Source organism: Grampus griseus (assembly GCF_964374135.1).
Source record: "Grampus griseus genome assembly, chromosome: 5".
Lineage (NCBI taxonomy): Eukaryota > Metazoa > Chordata > Mammalia > Artiodactyla > Delphinidae > Grampus > Grampus griseus.
Genome location: NC_138998.1, coordinates 75,426,486 through 75,442,908, shown reverse-complemented (window position 1 = coordinate 75,442,908; position 16,423 = coordinate 75,426,486). Strand labels below are relative to the sequence as shown.

General features: G+C 42.1%; 1 protein-coding gene across 1 annotated transcript in view; it reads left to right on the top strand.

The window, feature by feature from the left end:
* Positions 1 to 14,241: 14,241 nt before the first annotated feature.
* The window catches only part of SEC22A (SEC22 homolog A, vesicle trafficking protein), an 80,564-nt gene continuing 78,382 nt past the window's right edge, over positions 14,242 to 16,423 (top strand). The window contains exon 1 of the mRNA XM_082655246.1: positions 14,242 to 14,288. The gene's annotated coding sequence lies outside the window, so the exon portion shown is untranslated. The remainder of the gene's footprint in view (positions 14,289 to 16,423) is intronic.

Below are 16,423 nucleotides of genomic sequence, written 5' to 3'. Positions count from 1 at the left end.
GAAGGCAAGGTCAGGTAAGTCACTCTCTAATATGGAACCTAATGAGGTTTAATATATAAGAGAAGGGAGTTTTTGTAACATATCCTATTCTGTGGTTTAGAGTGCTCTTTTCTATGAGGCCAAGATGAATGCCCCTAACTCATACAGACTAAAAAGGGAATCTAGCAGTGGTTATCCATCACTGCCTGTGTTACTCAGGGTTGTCCAGAGATACAGAACCAATAGCAGAGATAGATGGGTGGATGGATGGATAGATAGATAGATAGATAGATAGATAAATATATGTCTGTAGGGTGGGCTGGCAGGCTGGAGACCCAAGAAAGAGCCAATTCTGTATGTAGTTCAAGTCTGAAGGCTGTCTGCTGGCAGAATTCCTTTTTGCTCAGAGAAGGTCAGTCTTTGTTCTATTTAAACCTTCCAGTAACTGGATGAGGCCCACCCACATCATGGAGGACAACCTGCTTTTCTCAAAGCCCATAGATTTAAATGTAAATCTCATGCAAAAAACACCATCACAGAATAATGTTTGACCAACCACCAAACACTGTGGCCTAACTAAGTTGACACATAACATTAGCCATCATACTGCCCCAAGGGCACAGGGCTGTCATGGGTGGCTGCTAGTATTTTGGTCCCTGGGAGATAGGGTGCCCAAAAGGAAAAGTGCCTTGACGGAGACTTAATTGCAAGAAATAACCTATCCTCATTGGGAACCTTAAAATGAGTTACCTGCCCCATCTCTCTGAGGAGATATAGTCTTGTTCACTTCTCTTGGGCTTCCTTTGCTATGTTCTAAATGTCTGCTCCCCTGTGGCACTTCATAGACCCTCTGGCCCACCCTCTAAAAGACCTTGCAGCTAGCTCCATGCACGTGGCATCTGACCAACCCATCCTTTGTGTTTATTAGGTCAAATTCAGAGAGTGTGATTGATTGCTAGCTAGCTCCTTTGGCCACATGGTCCAATCAGCTGTGGCTAAGTGGGAATGAATCATGTAATTGACAGGCTAATCCTTCCAGGAATATGAGTCCAAAACTTAAGCTGAAAGGGAAAGTTGAGAGTAACTACAACTTAGTCTCTAGTATGGTTTCCTAGCTGGGTCAATCAATGCACCTCAAAGAGCTGTGCTTGCCTTCTGCTCCTGTATCCTCAGCTCAGTTTGCCTTTAACTTACAGCAGGCCTCCAGACTTGCACAGGCTGCCTTCTGCCCAAGTGAGAGAAGCCAAGGCTCCCATAGGCCTTTCTGCCCCCGGCTGCCATTTGTCTGGCCACTGGAAAAGCTTATCCACTACATTAGGTGGCTCCCGATAGACTACTATGATCCCTGGCATGGACTGGACATCTCTTGTCCTGATTTTGTATCCCTGTCTCCAGTCTCGGTGGCTTCCCTGGTCATTGCCTCCTCTTCCCTCCACAGACCTGCAGATTTTGAGTGTATTCACACTCCCCTTGCGTGATCTTAGATTTCTTCCCTCGGGATGCTCGTGGCCCAGTGGTTTACTCCACTCCAGGGTGAACCAACACATAGATAACATTGGCTTTCTGAACTTGCAGAGCTGAGAGGCAAACCCTGACATGGCTGGATCCCTAAGACATGTGAAGTGTCCTAAGATGACAGGCCTAGCACAGCTCGTCTGTCTTCCCTGTTACAGAACTACCAGCTGCAAGTGGCAGCAAAGCATCACAGTGAAAAGAACCAGCATGTGAGTCAGCAAGCCTGGATTTGAATCCTGGCTCTTACATTCACTAACTGTGGGACCTTGGCCAAGTTTACTGAGACTTACTCCTGTAAAATAATAATAATTATAATATTCAACACACAGGTTTGCTAGAAAAACTAAATGAGATGGGTGCAAAGTAATTAGCACAAAATAAAGGAATGGTAATAGTTATTTTTAATCATATTATCAGTGTTAATAGAACATTTCCTAGTCCCCAGGAAACGGTTAAAGGGGAGGGATTACTATAGCACACAGGCAACTCCTCATTTCTGAAATAGGCTTTTCCCTCCACTCCGTCTATCCTACAAGGTCACTGCCGTATGGGGGCGGTGAAGAAATGACAGATGTATTTATAGCAGTTAGGGAAACGGTATTTTGGATTTTGAGAACTTCCCCCACCTAAAACCCTCTCCTGTAATAAAAGTTTAAAGCCCTTTCCTGGCAGCTTATTTTTTTTCTTAAACCTCAGCAGCAATGTCACATTGAGGTCTCTCTCTCTGAGCAATTACCGCTGTACTAAAACATATTTCGTACTGAATTTTGGCTGGAGTGAAAATTATTTCTAAGTCATTTTTTCCTTTAGCCAAGAAGTATACAGTAATTAAAACACTATACGTAAACAGGAGCAAGAAATGATTTATAGCTTATGTGCGATCGTTTCATTCTCTCATGAACTTACATACTTATGTATTTGAATAAAACTTATGAATACTAACTGCCTCTTTATTCCTGCAAACGAGACTGATGGGGAGTGAACTGAAGAAGGAAAATGTGGGGCATGTAATTGAAAAATAAGATGGAATGATGAACTTGAGATGCATGTCTGCCACTGAATCATTCTGTGACTCTAAATACTACACTTCGTGCTCTGAGTCTCCACCTGGAAGATTATGGTAATATACCTATCTGGAAAGTATGGCGTAAGAGTCTATTTTTTATAAACATAGAACATCAAAAAGATATTTGGACTTTTAGATCCAAACAGGCAAACATTCAAAACAAGAGTCTGGGAAATTAGAATCCTTGTTTAACCTGAAACATTTTATCCTTGGTTAACAGAGTTTGTAATATTTGAAGATGCTGCTTTAACTCTAGGGTTTCAACAGATTAATAGTACTCACACTTTGTTCAGCCAAAGACACAGATGAGTGGGCAACGTACAAAAGACGAAACACATAAAACAATTACCATCTCCACTAATAGTATAAAAACTGCAAGCTAAACAACGATGTCACGGTTTTTCACTTTCAAATTGGAAAAAAATTAAACAGTCTGATGATACAAGTCCAGCTTTGGTGAGTATTGGGGAAATGCACACAGTACTGGTGAGAGTATAAGTTAGTATAGGATTTTTGACAGCAATCTGGTAGTAATTTTAAATCCACATGCCTTTGACCAGGAAATTCCACTTCAAGGAATCTGTCCTACCTAAACACATATGACAGTCTTTACGATATCAATGTTTGTAATGGCCTGAAAAGGGAACCTAAACATCCATTAGTAGAAAGTGATTCAATCACTTACAGTAATCCATATTACCATCTGCCACTGTGAAAAAGAATGAAGTAAGTCCACAGATACTGACTGGGGTAGAAAGAGGGACTGTGCATGAAATATTGTCATAAAAACAAGTTATAGAACAATATGTAGAATATCTCATTTTTTGAAAAAGCTTTGCATGGAAGACACTAAAACAGTAAGAAGAAGATTGTAAAAGAAGTTAAAAGTTAAAGGATGACTTCTTTTTTTACTTTATATACATTATAATTTTTTAAACAAGTATAAATTACTTTTTTTGTTAAAATAGTTTAAAATAGCATGTAATTTTACATGGATAGGCTCTTACAGCTATTTCTTCCTCCATCTTCTGCATTGCACTTGGCCAAGTTTTTTACTGGATTTTCTCTTCTTGTTTTGGGAGGCTTTTTTTTTTTTTAATAAATTAATTAATTTATTTTTCGCTGCATTGGGTCTTCGCTGCTGCACGTGGGCTTTCTCTAGTTGCACCGAGCGGGCTTCTCATTGCAGTGGCTTCTCTTCTTGCAGAGCATGGGCTCTAGGCGCACGGGCTTCAGTAGTTGTGGCACGTGGGCTCAGTAGTTGCGGCACGTGGGCTCAGTAGTTGCGTCTCATTGGCTCTAGAGTGCAGCCTCAGTAGTTGTGGCGCATGGGCTTTGTTGCTCCGCGGCATGTGGGATCTTCCCAGACCAGGGCTCGAACCCGTGTCCCCTGCATTGGCAGGTCAATTCTTAACCACTGTGCCACCAGGGAAGCCCTGGGAGGCATTTTTAATATACACAAGTTTTCCCTCTAATTATAATAAAAGAATGTCTATTTATTGGAGAAAATTTGCAAAATTCAGAAGAGTCTGTCAAATAAAATAAAACAACACTAATCTCACTGTCTAGAAATAAACTGCCTATTTTCCTGTATTGTCTTCCAGTCTTTTTAAAATAAATCCTTAAAAATTAGAATTATAGATATGGTATCATACAGTGACTTTTTGTTGTTTGTTGTTTGTCTTTTGCGTTACGCGGGCCTCTCACTGTTTTGGCCTCTCCCGTTGCAGAGCACAGGCTCCTGACATGCAGGCTCAGCGGCCACGGCTCACGGGCCCAGCCGCTCCGCGGCATGTGGGATCTTCCCGGACCGGGGCACAAACCTGTGTCCCCTGCATCAGCAGGTGGACTCTCAACCACTGCGCCACCAGGGAAGCCCCACTGATTTCTTTTTATGTACTGATTTTTAACTTGATGTTTTATTATGAGCACTTCCCCATGTTATTAACCACTTTTGACATAAGTTTAATAGTTACATAATATACCATGTTGTAGATATACCATCAGTTTTTTCATAGTGAACATTTGATAGTTTCTAATTTTTTACCATGGTAAAGAATTTTATATATGTATATATATAAATATATATACACATATATATGTATATAAAGTATATATTCCATTATATCTCTTGATTGTTTCTTCAAGATAAATTTCTTAAAAAAGGAGGAGTGCAATATTGGCATGAGTATTTTAAAGACTCAATACGTATTGCCAAATTCACTCCCAGAAAGGCTGAATTAATTTGCTCTTTTACCAGAAGGGGATCAAAGTGAATGAAACTTCAACCATCCTACTCTGACCAGTGGCTTAATTTCTAATTTAAATAAAATATAAAAAGAAACCAAAATAATAAGAAGAACTCTATTTAACAGGTAAAAATGTTTTTCCTTTTTAAAATTTGTATTTACTTGTTGGTGTAGCTGAAAAAATTTAAGTATATTTTTTACTTCAGTTTGTAGTTTAAAAAAGAACATTTCCCTCCATAGTAAAAAATTATCATAATAATTTCTTCATATTACGTGAATATTTATTTGATAGTTAAATTGCACCAGTTGTCTCAAAAATGTCTTTGCTGGTTTGTTTAAAACAAAAATCCAACCCAAGACCATGCATTGAACTTGATTATTATGTCTCTTAAGATTCTCTTAATCTACAGTTCCTTTATTTCTCTTTCTTTTTCCCTCTCATTTCTTCCTTCCTTCCTTGCATCCTTCTTTCTTTTCTTCTCTGTCTCTCTTTTCATGGAGTGACTTTTGAAGAGATTGGGTCAGTTGTCTGTAGAATGTTTTACTTTTCCAGATTTGTCTTGTTTCCCTGCAGTGCTGTTCACTTTGATCCTCTATTCCCTGTATTTTCTGTAAATGAGGAGCTAACTCTAAAGGCATGAGATTCAAGCTAAACATTTTTGGAAAGAATACATCACAGGTGTTGTGTATTTCTTATTGCATCATATCAGAGGTCTAACCTGTAACATCTTGTGGTCAGTCATTAGGAATGTTAAGGTTGACCCCTGATGACAGTGGTGACAACCTTCTCCCTCCATTGCACAAGTGGGTTTTCCCCTTTGCAACTGCTCAGCAATCTGTGTGGTACACTTTTGCACCAGAGGAATGTCCTTTGTGCATCCACCGTTCACCTACAGACTTTACCACCAATAGTTAATTTCTGCTTAAATCAGTGTTTTCATTTGGGTGGAAAATGATGATTTTATAATTCTATCATTCCTTCTGTTACATTTACTTCCTATTATTCTATTAAATAGAGCTTTCTCTCATCAACTGGGACCACTTGTTTACTCTGAAATACAACTCCTACTAGAAAGGTAAGATATTTATTTTTTTCTTTTTAATTACCACTTAAATATTTGTTGGCCACGTGTAGCTCTTTTGTCAATCATCTTTTTAGTCCCTTGCCTATTTGCAGTGAAAATGTTCCTAATTCTCTTGGCATATACTTGCCTCAATTTGTTGTCTGGTTCTTAATTTTTCATGTACACATTTTATATTTTTTTTAAATTTATTTATTTATTTCGCAGTACGCGGGCCTCTCACTGCCATGGCCTCTCCGGCCGCGGAGCACAGGCTCCGGACGCGCAGGCTCAGCGGCCATGGCCCACGGGCCCAGCTGCTCGTGGCATGCAGGATCCTCCCAGACCGGGGCACGAACCCACGTCCCCTGCACCGGCAGGCGGACTCCCAACCACTGCGCCACCAGGGAAGCCCTATATTTTTATTTAATCTCATTCCCTAATCTTTTTCTTTGTGGTTTCTTCATTGCTTTCATGCTTAGAAATCCTTCTTTATCCAAAGCCAGATCCAACTTTATCTTCCTATAGCTGTTTTAATGGTTGAATTTTTTTTAAAACTATAGAACATGCTTATTTTTTAAAGCACCATTTTTTTTTTTACAATTATAGAATACACTTATTTACCATTCCTCTGCTTAAAATACTTTGAAGTTTGCAGGATAAAAGTCAAACTTGGCAGCTTGGCCTATCAGCTTTTTGGAGTCTGGCCTTTCTTTTAGCTTCATCTCGCATCTACACTCTAGCAACCAGAGGCCACTTGCAGTTCCCTGAATTGTTAATGCTGTTCCATGTGTCTATGTCTTTACAAATATGGAGTCCCTTCTCCATGACTCACCACAGCTTGCCTGATTAACTTTCCTTCTTCCTCTTTATCACCTCTTTTTGTAAAAAGTTTTCTGTTTCTCTGCAGCTTAGTTACCCCTTTGTGATCCCCCTAGAGCCTTCTGGTCATATTTTTATTGACATTTATCTTATTGGATTATCATTGTCTTTATACATGTTTCTCTCCCCATCTCTCCATTTAATGCCTTAAAGGGGAGGACCATATCATGTTTACCATTGCCGCTGCCAGCACACATAGGGCACACAATTTGTTGAATTTGTGAAAGGTTAATGAAAGTATAGTTTTGGACAATAAACCAAGATAACAGTTTGCAAAAGCCTTTGCAGAGTGGTGGAAGTGTCATTTCAGAATTTTCAAGATACAAATAAGAAGCTTTTCCCTTCCATTTCTAAGATATATGGCTGTCAAAAACGGCGCTAACCTGAAAGAAAGATAACATCATATAAATATGACACCTATGTGTTAGGGATGGCCTTTTTATTTTTTTTGGCGGTACGCGGGCCTCTCACTGTTGTGGCCTCTCCCGTCGCGGAGCACAGGCTCCGGACGCGCAGGCTCAGCAGCCATGGCTCACAGGCCCAGCCGCTCCGTGGCATGTGGGATCTTCCCGGACCGGGGCACGAACCCGTGTCTCCTGCATCTGCAGGTGGACTCAACCACTGAGCCACCAGGAAAGCCCAAAAAACTTATGATTCTTGATCACGAGTATCATGATTCCTTGTATCCCTAGTAGGAAAAATACATGAGTCTCAGTACCAAGGGGTAGAAGCAGACTGGCATCTCTTATTATGACTCTTAAAGACTAATAGAGGGACTTCATATTCCTTGTCTCCACAACCCTGGGCTCTGAGGGGTTTGAGTTCCTGGTCTCCAAAAGTGCCACACGTTTGGCAGGTGATACAAGAATCCCATTGGATTATGAGCTATGGCTGCTGCCTGAGCACTTTGGGCTCCTGTGTCCAGGGACCAGGCAAGAAGAGTGTCACTGTCTTGCCAGGGGTTACGGAGCATCAGGAAGAGGTTGGGCTGCTTTTACACAATTGGGGCAGGGAGGAACACGTATGGAATGCAGATGACCCACTTGGGAGCCTCAATCCCCTGCCCGATTGTGACTGTAAAAAATCAGGAACAGTAACCACAGCTGGAGCAGGGCATGTTGACCAGGGGATGAGAGCCTGGGTCATGCCACTGATAAGACACTGCGGCCAGCAGAGTTGGAAATTGAAGATGAGGGCAATTAGAATGGATAGTGAAGGAGGGGGATGATGATTACATCAATGGTAGCCTTGAGACCAACGGCATCAGCTGTAGCTCATCTCCCTCCCTTCCTTCCTCTAAGTTTTCCCTCCGGAAGAGGTCCACCATATTCCTGGAGAAGTGGGTCTAAGCAACACAGGCATTGGCTGTGGTAGACACAGAGCTAAGCTGCCCAGACCTCCCCTCCCCTCCCCCACTCTGCCAGTGAAGAAATTGCTGCCCAGCTTCAATGCGTGAAGACCCTTCAGGGTCCGTATCAGCTGCAGAGTACTGCCTCATCTGGGGTCACACCCTTCCCAGGGCAGCCTGCATCTGGTCACTGAATGAGGTGGGACTATAAAAGACTGGTCATTTTGTCCCACATAGGACACTCTGAGAGGCAATACTCACTCCAGAGCGCCCACTGGATCAGGGAAAGCTTTGTCAGGTCTGAATTGCAGTTTGAACTCTTCTCAATCCTGTTTCCACTCCATTTCCCTTCATAGGTGTTAATCACTAATACGCATTTTGCACTCCGAACTCTGCCTCCAGAGAACTCAATCTGTGACAGTGTCCTTTTCAGTGCATCACATTAGGAAACACATAAAGTCAGTTTGTTCTATTTATTTATTTGTTTATTTATTTTTGGCTGCGTTGGGTCTTCCGTTGCTTCGCGTGGACTTTCTCTAGTTGCGGCGAGCGGGGGCTACTGTTTGTTGCAGTGTGCAGGCTTCTCCTTGCGGTTGTTTTTCTTGTGGAGCTCGGGCTTCAGTAGTTGTGGCTCGCGGGTTCTAGAGCGCGGGCTCAGTAGTTGTGGTGCACAGGCTTAGTTGTTCCACGGCATGTGGGATCTTCCCGGACCAGGGCTCAAACCCGTGTCCCCTGCATTGTCAGGCGGATTCTTAACCACTGCACCACCAGGGAAGTCCTAGTCTGTTTGTTCTAAAATAGCGATATTAACCTTGGTGACTTGGTGGTGTCTGCCAGGTTTCTCCACTGTAAAGTTCCTGATTTTCCCTTTGTTTAGTAGGCAATTTGGGGAGATGTTTTGAGAATATATAAATACCCTGTCCCTCATTATACTTTTGTCTAGTTATGTTGGCATTGGCATCCATTAATAATTTTCTAAGTCCATCATTCTTCCTGTATTTATTACTTGGCATTTTACCTTAAGGAAAAGCTTTTCCTCCTCATCTATCTATTTATCTATCTACCTATTTATCTATCTATCTTTTAAATTTATATCAGTATGGACTCATGAATTATTTGTTTCACTCATTTTTATTCCATTCAAGGGGGGTTATAAAAATTACAATTATTGTTTAAGTTTGATACTGTGATATTGTCACAGATTGGATCAGTGGGAATTCCTTCAAGCTAGCTCTTAATGTCCTTTGGATACATCTCTGTCATTCTTTGGCACGTCTTTGCTTTCTGGCATAAGATGGCCCAGGCTCCTATCGTTCTTTCTGTGCCCCAGGCCTGAGGTCAACCTTTTTTCCAAAGATTTCTGGTCCCTTTTATTGGAAGTGGCATTTTGCTCTCTTATTTTCGGATAACTCCTTATTTTTAACTCTCTTCCCTGACTTGAGAAACCTGTCTTCCATCATTCTCAGTGTATTGACTTCTTTGCTCAAACCTAGAAAACACAGAAATAGTTTCAGAATTGCTAATTAGACTTCAATATTTGTATGACACTTTTTTCTCTTGAGGTAAAATGTACATACAATGAAATGTAAAAATCTTAAGTGTACCATTTAAAGAGTTCTGAAAAATTGACACACCTGTGAAACCCAAACCCCTATCAAGATGACACAACATTATCACCACCCTAAAAATGTCCCTCATGCCCCTTTCTAGTCAATCCAACCACTAGAGGCAACCATTTTTATGATTTTCTTTTTCACTGCAGGTTAGTTTTACTTGTTTAGACTTTCATTTAAATGGAAAAATACAGAATGTACTTTTTAGTGTCTGGTTTCTTTTACTCCACGTAATATTTTTTAAATTATTTTCATGGCCCAGGATATGGTGTAGCTTAGTGAATATCGCATGTGCACTTGAAAGGAAGGTATATCTTGCTGTTGTTTGCCTTTATTTCACCTTCATACTTTGAAAGAATTTTTGCTGGATATAAAGTTCTAGATTGACAGAGCTTTTTCCTTCAGATCTTACTTCGTTAAATTCTGGCTTACTTTCTTTCTGATGTGGAGTCAGTAGTACTTCCTGTCTTTGTTCTCTGTATACAACGTGGCTTTTTCTCTGGTTGTTTCTAATATTTTCTCTTTATTATCGGTTTTGGGGTAATGTGCCTTGGTGAGGATTCTTTGTGTTTATCCTGTTTGGGGTTGGTTTGATTTCTTGTTATCTGTAGATTTATATTTTTCCTTAAATTTATAAAAGTTTTGGCTATTATTTCTTCAAATATTTAAAAATCATCACTCTGCTCTTTCTGGGTCTCTGTTTATACAGGTGATATGTAACTTAGTATTGTCCTTCAGGTCACTAAGGCTCTGTTCATTTTCTTTCTTTTTTTTTTTTTTTTTTTTTTGCCACACTGCATGCTTGTTGGATCTTAGTTCCCCCACCAGGGATCAAATCCATGCTCCCTGCAGTGGAAGCACAGAATCCTAACCACTGGACTGCCAGGGAATTCCTCTGTTCATTTTCTTTTCAACTTTTCTTCTACTTGTGCTTTGGTGTAGATAATTCTTTTGTACTGTTTCCTCATTCTCAGATCTTTTCTTCTGTAGTGTCTAAGCTGCTTTTATGCCCATCCAATGAAGTTTTCATTTTGCATATTGTATTTTTCTGCCCTAGAAGTTCTGCTTGGTTATTTTTATAGTTTTCATTTCTTTCACGTTTTCCTTTAAATTCTTGACCACATTTTTAACAGCTGCTTTAAGTCCTCTGATAATTTCATCATCACTGTCATTTCTGGGTCCATTGACTAATTTTTCTCCTGTTCATGGTTCACATTTTCCTGCTTCTTCACATATATAATAATTTTTATTGGATACTGGACATTGTGGGTGTTACATTGTTTAGTGCCTGGATTTTCTCTTTAAAGACTGTTAAGTTTTGGGCTTCCCTGGTGGCGCAGTGGTTGGGAGTCCGCCTGCTGATGCAAGGGATACAGGTTCGTGCCCCGGTCCGGGAGGATCCCACATGCCGCGGAGCGGCTGGGCCCATGAGCCGTGGCCGCTGAGCCTGCGCGTCCGGAGCCTGTGCTCTGCAACGGGAGAGGCCACGGCGATGGGAGGCCCGCGTACCGGAAAAAAAAAAAAAAAAGATTGTTAAGTTTCATTCAAGGAAGCAGTTAATTTACTTGCAGATAAGCCTTTTTGGCTTTGTTTGAGTGAATCTAGAATAGCCTTTACTCTTGGGCTAGTTTAGCCTTATCTCTAAAGTGTGGCCTTTCTGAGGTCTTTTTACCAAATTCCCCAACTGTTTAATAGGGTTTTTCCATTCCAGTTGGTCAGAACGTGAATGTTTCCAAACTTTATTTAAGATCTAGTAGTTGTTCAGCTTACAGTTCCCACAGTAGTTGTTATTTAACCAGCCTCCTGGAGTTTCATTAAACCTACACCAAAGATTCAAGGAGACTCATGCATATTTCTGGAGCTCTTCATCTGGTTCTCTGCCCTGCAAATTTCAGTTGCCTCCATCTCTCATATTTCCAATTTCTCTCTCCTCAGTTAGCGAGAGTACTGTATTCTGCTTAGCTTTCCTCTATCCTGTGCTTTGGCAAATATCGCCAGAAAGAAATCTGGGGAAAACCTTGGGCTCATCTTAATTGTTTTTCTTCTTTCCTGGATCACAGTTCTACTGTGCCTATTGTCCAATGTCTGAAGACACTTGTTTCATAGATTTGGTTCAGTTTTCTATTGTTTGTGGTAGGAAGGTTAGTCTAGTACCAGTTATTTATTCATGGCTGGATCACCATAACATTTTTAAAATGTAAACTTTCTACTGAATAATAAAATGCATACTGAAAAATTGCATATATCTTAAATGTACAATTTGTTGAATTTTCTTTTCTTTTTTTTCTTTTTCTTTTTTTTTGTCTGCCCTGTGAGGCATGTGGGATCTTCGTTCCCTTACCAGGGATTGAACCTGTGCCCTCTGCAGTAGAAGCATGGAGTCTTAACCACTGGATAGCCAGGGAATTCCCAACTTGGTTAATTTTCATTAATTGAACACATGTGTAATCGACACCCAGATCAAACATTATTAGAACTCCATAAGCCCCCTAGGGGCCCTTTCCAAACATTAATACTACCTAAGGATAACCAATAGTCTGATTTCTATTACCATATATTACTTTTGTATGTTTTTGAACATTATGTAAGTGGAATCAAGTAATGCACAATTTTTGTGTCTGGCTTATACCAGTCGATTTTACGATTGTGAGATTCATTCGTGTTTTGCATGTAGTTGTTGATTGTTCATTCTCTTTCCTGAAAACTAGTCCACTATGTGGATAGTCTAAAATTTATTTATCCTATGAACATTCTTATATATATCTTGTAGCAAACATATGAATACATTTCTGTTGCATATATACCTAGGAGTGGAATTGCTGGGTTAACCCACTCCAAAAACCACCAAATTTATATAGTTAGTCCAGACTTACATATCCATATCTGTTTGACACCTCCATTTATAAGCATCTCAAACTTAACATATACAAAACCATTTTCCTGGGGCTTCCCTGGTAGCAAAGCAGGTAAGAATCCGCCTGCCAATGTAGGGGACAGGGGTTCGAGCCCTGGTCTGGGAAGATCCCACATGCCGCGGAGCAGCTGAGCCCATGCGCCACAACTACTGAGCCCGCGTGCCACAACTACTGAAGCACGTGCACCTAGAACCCGTGCTCTGCAACCAGAGAGGCCACCACAATGAGAAGCTCACGCACCACAACAGAGTAGCCCCCGCTCACCGCAACTAGAGAAAGCCCACACGCAGCAATGAAGACACAACGCAGCCAAAAATAAATAAATAAATTTATATTAAAAAAAAAAAACATTTTCCCCTCCTTCTAGGTTGGCTTAATTCATCTAGTTACTAACGGACTCATCCTTAATGCCCGTATTTTCTTTATCCTTCTTGGCAAACCAATCCATTATTAAGTCCCTTGGATTCAACCTCTGATTTATATATGTCTCAAAATTATCCAAATCTTTCTGTCTCTACTGTCATTACCTTAGTTGAAGCCACCATCATCTCTGGCCGTGACTAATATAACTGTCTCCAGACTGGACTTCCAGCAAGCCCTCCTGTCCTCTTCCAAACTATTCCCCACAAACAGCTTAAGTGAGCCTTTAAATATGTAAATCTGATCCTACTTAACACTCTGTTAGCTACCCATTGACCTTAAGATACATTCCAAAATACAGTCCAAAATCTATAATGTGGCCAGTAAGAGCCTGCATAGTCTGGCCTCTCTGCCTCACCTCAGCTCAAGTTGCTCCCTACACCTCAACCACACTGACTTCCTTTCAGTTCCTAGAACACATCAATTTCTTTCATGCCCCAACAACCTCAAACATAATGTTCCCTTGGCCTGCAACATTCTTTAAGGCTCTTTCATATGCCTGGAGCTTAAAAGGCACTTCTTCAAAGAGCTCTTCCCTGATAGTCCTGGTTAATCTATCATCGCATCCACTAATTTTCCTTCGTAGAACTGATTACGATTTATAATTATGTAATGATTTATGCTTTAACGTCTCTTGCTCCTATCACACTTCAGATCCATCGAGTGTTATGTTCACTCCTGTGACCCATTGCCTAACACTGTGCTTGGCACATAGTATGCAGTCAGTAAGTCCTTGTTTAATAATGCGTGATCAATGCAAAAGCTGGAAGCGGCTGCAGGAACAGCATCTGGCATTTCTTTGCCAAGGATAGGTCCCTCCCAGTGTGTAGTGGTAGGTGGGGCAGGTCTTCTTGTTCACTCAGAGGGGGCTTTTCCCCCTGCTTGTTCGATAAGTGTTTGCTGTAGGGCCGCGTAAGAAACAAACTGCCTCCAGATACAGGCGGCAGGCGGGAGAGATCAGCCTTATGTGTGAAAGACAGCATAATCTGTCACCCGAGGATTTTGCACTCTCTTGACGTAGAAGAGGGAAACGCTGCCAGCTCCCTTGGAGGGGGCGAGTCGGTGTGTCTTTCCCCCAGAACCGGATTGGCCTGGACGAGCCGAGGGAACGGGGGCGGGGCTTGATCCCGCCGGGCGCCAGCGACGTCTCACGTGGGCCTGCCCGGCAGAACAACCACTCCCCGGCCCCACAATGCACTGCGGGCAGCGTCACTCGTAGCGGCGGGTTGTGGCTAGACAGGTATGGCTCGGCTCCTCCCAGTCCTCGTTCGTCCCTTCTCCGCGTCGTTCGAACCCCTGCCTGGCCGCTTCCCTCGCTCGCCACGGCCCCCGACCCTCGCCCTCGGGACTACAGACCTACCTACCCCGGGCGGGAACTAAGCTCGTGGCGTGGGGGCGGGAGCGGGGAGTCGTCGGAGTCGCGGAGCTTTGGAGGGGTGGGGTTGCGGGGACTTCGTCCCCAACGACTTGAGGGGTCTGTGGGCCGCGCGAACGGCGGTTGCCCTTCGGCTGACCTGCCCTGATATGGGGCAACTCATAGGGTGGTTATAGGGGGCCCGAGGAGGAGGACAGTCGCTCTGGGCTGCCAGCGGTGGGGCAGCATTTCCTGGCGCCCAGGTGTCAGAAACACGGTGATCCTCCTAGGCTGTTTAGGTGGCCCAGAGAGCTTGACGTGGCACTTCCTATTTTTTAGGTAGGGTTACTTTGCCTTTTGTGGGGTTGAATGAGCATTGAACCCAGAATTTTGCCCCCGTTGGCTCGCGGAAACCTCTTAAGGCCTTGTTAATGGCACTTCGGGAACGATGTGGCGTAAAGGAGACCTGAGCAATTAGCTCGACAGGTGGAAGAAGGTTTCGAAATAGGAGGCTGAGCCCCAGCTGGCTTAAATCTCTCTGAAAGTGAAAACAGCTTTGGGTTTTTCTCCTATTTAGTTTCCTGGATCATCCACCTGAGGCAGTGGGAGAGCTTGAGATCCAGTTCCTCCTATGCCTCTTCAGCCAAGGCAAAGCCCAGAGCTACAGTGGCAGCCACCAGGCGGGAGATGTTGGGATCTCAGCTAACAGGTGGAACAGCCACTTTTTGAAACTCTCTGAATCACATTTTGGGTTACTGGCATTTGCTCACGTTCTAAGATAATAAGGAATTAAGTAATACCTTAAATAGTACCTACAGTTTCTGGTGTATGAAGGTTGTAGTTAAGTATTTGAATATGACGTCTGTGACCATGCCCTAACTTAAGGGACATCTGGGCATTTCCTGTGTTGAGAACCACGATCAGTTTAGTGCTTGTGTGTGTGTGTATGAATGATTCTTAAAAATCTAAGTATATTTTATACTGGTGTGTGAACAGAGCCTAGGTCTTTTCAAAGGGGTGCCTGTGACCTTCCTGTCCATGTAGTTGAGTAAGAAGCTTGACTATGTTGAGAGGCAATGTCTCATAGGGTGGTTAGAATTAGGCTTGACTTTAAATCTGTCACTTGGTAGTTTAGGGATTGAATAAATTACTTTTCTGGGCTTGAATTTCCTCAAAGGTAAAATGGAACTGATAACACCTACCTCACAGGTTATTGGAAGGCTTAAATGAGGTAATGTGTATAAAGTGTCTGGTAAATAGAGGGCAGTCAATAAATAATAATAGCAAACGCTTAATATTGCACTTTCAGTCTGCAAGGCGATGTTTCGGGTTCCTTACATGTTCCTATGAGGTAGATACCATTAGCATTTTAAAAATAATCCTATGAGATAGATACTGTTGGTAGCCACAATTGACAGATGAGGATATTGAGCATAAAAAGACAAAGCTTGCCCAAGTTTACCCAGTTACTACATGGTGGAGCCAGTTTTTGAACCAAGGCAATCTGGTTCCAGAGTTCATCCTGTTATCTGTAATACTATACTGCCTCTTAAAGAAAACATAAGCTGTTGTTTAAAATTGTTATTATTTCAAAATGAGTAGCTAGATAGTTTCTGTATCACTGGGTTCTTGCCCCTTGTTGGTTATAGGAGGAGCACAGTGATGTAGAGATACGAGAGACTCAGGTTTAAGCACTGTCATATATTAGCAGTGGGACATTGAGAAAGGGCGCCTCAGTTTCCTCATCTGTAAAATGGAGGTTTTACCTACCTCACTCTTCGTGAACTATGAGGTGTTACGCAAATGATTGATGTATTTGTGTATGTGTTGGAGGCCCTCTTCGTAGATATAGGTATAATCTACTCTGGAACTCGAGGTCTTGTACATACTGTGCAGTACAAGCACCTGTAATAGGAATACCAAAGGCTGCTGGTAAGGTGGGGAGCACAGGCCAAGCTGCAAAATAAACTCTGGTTGTTCTTGGTACCCTTTCCCCCTCTTTTCAAGCTCTGTCTCCCTAG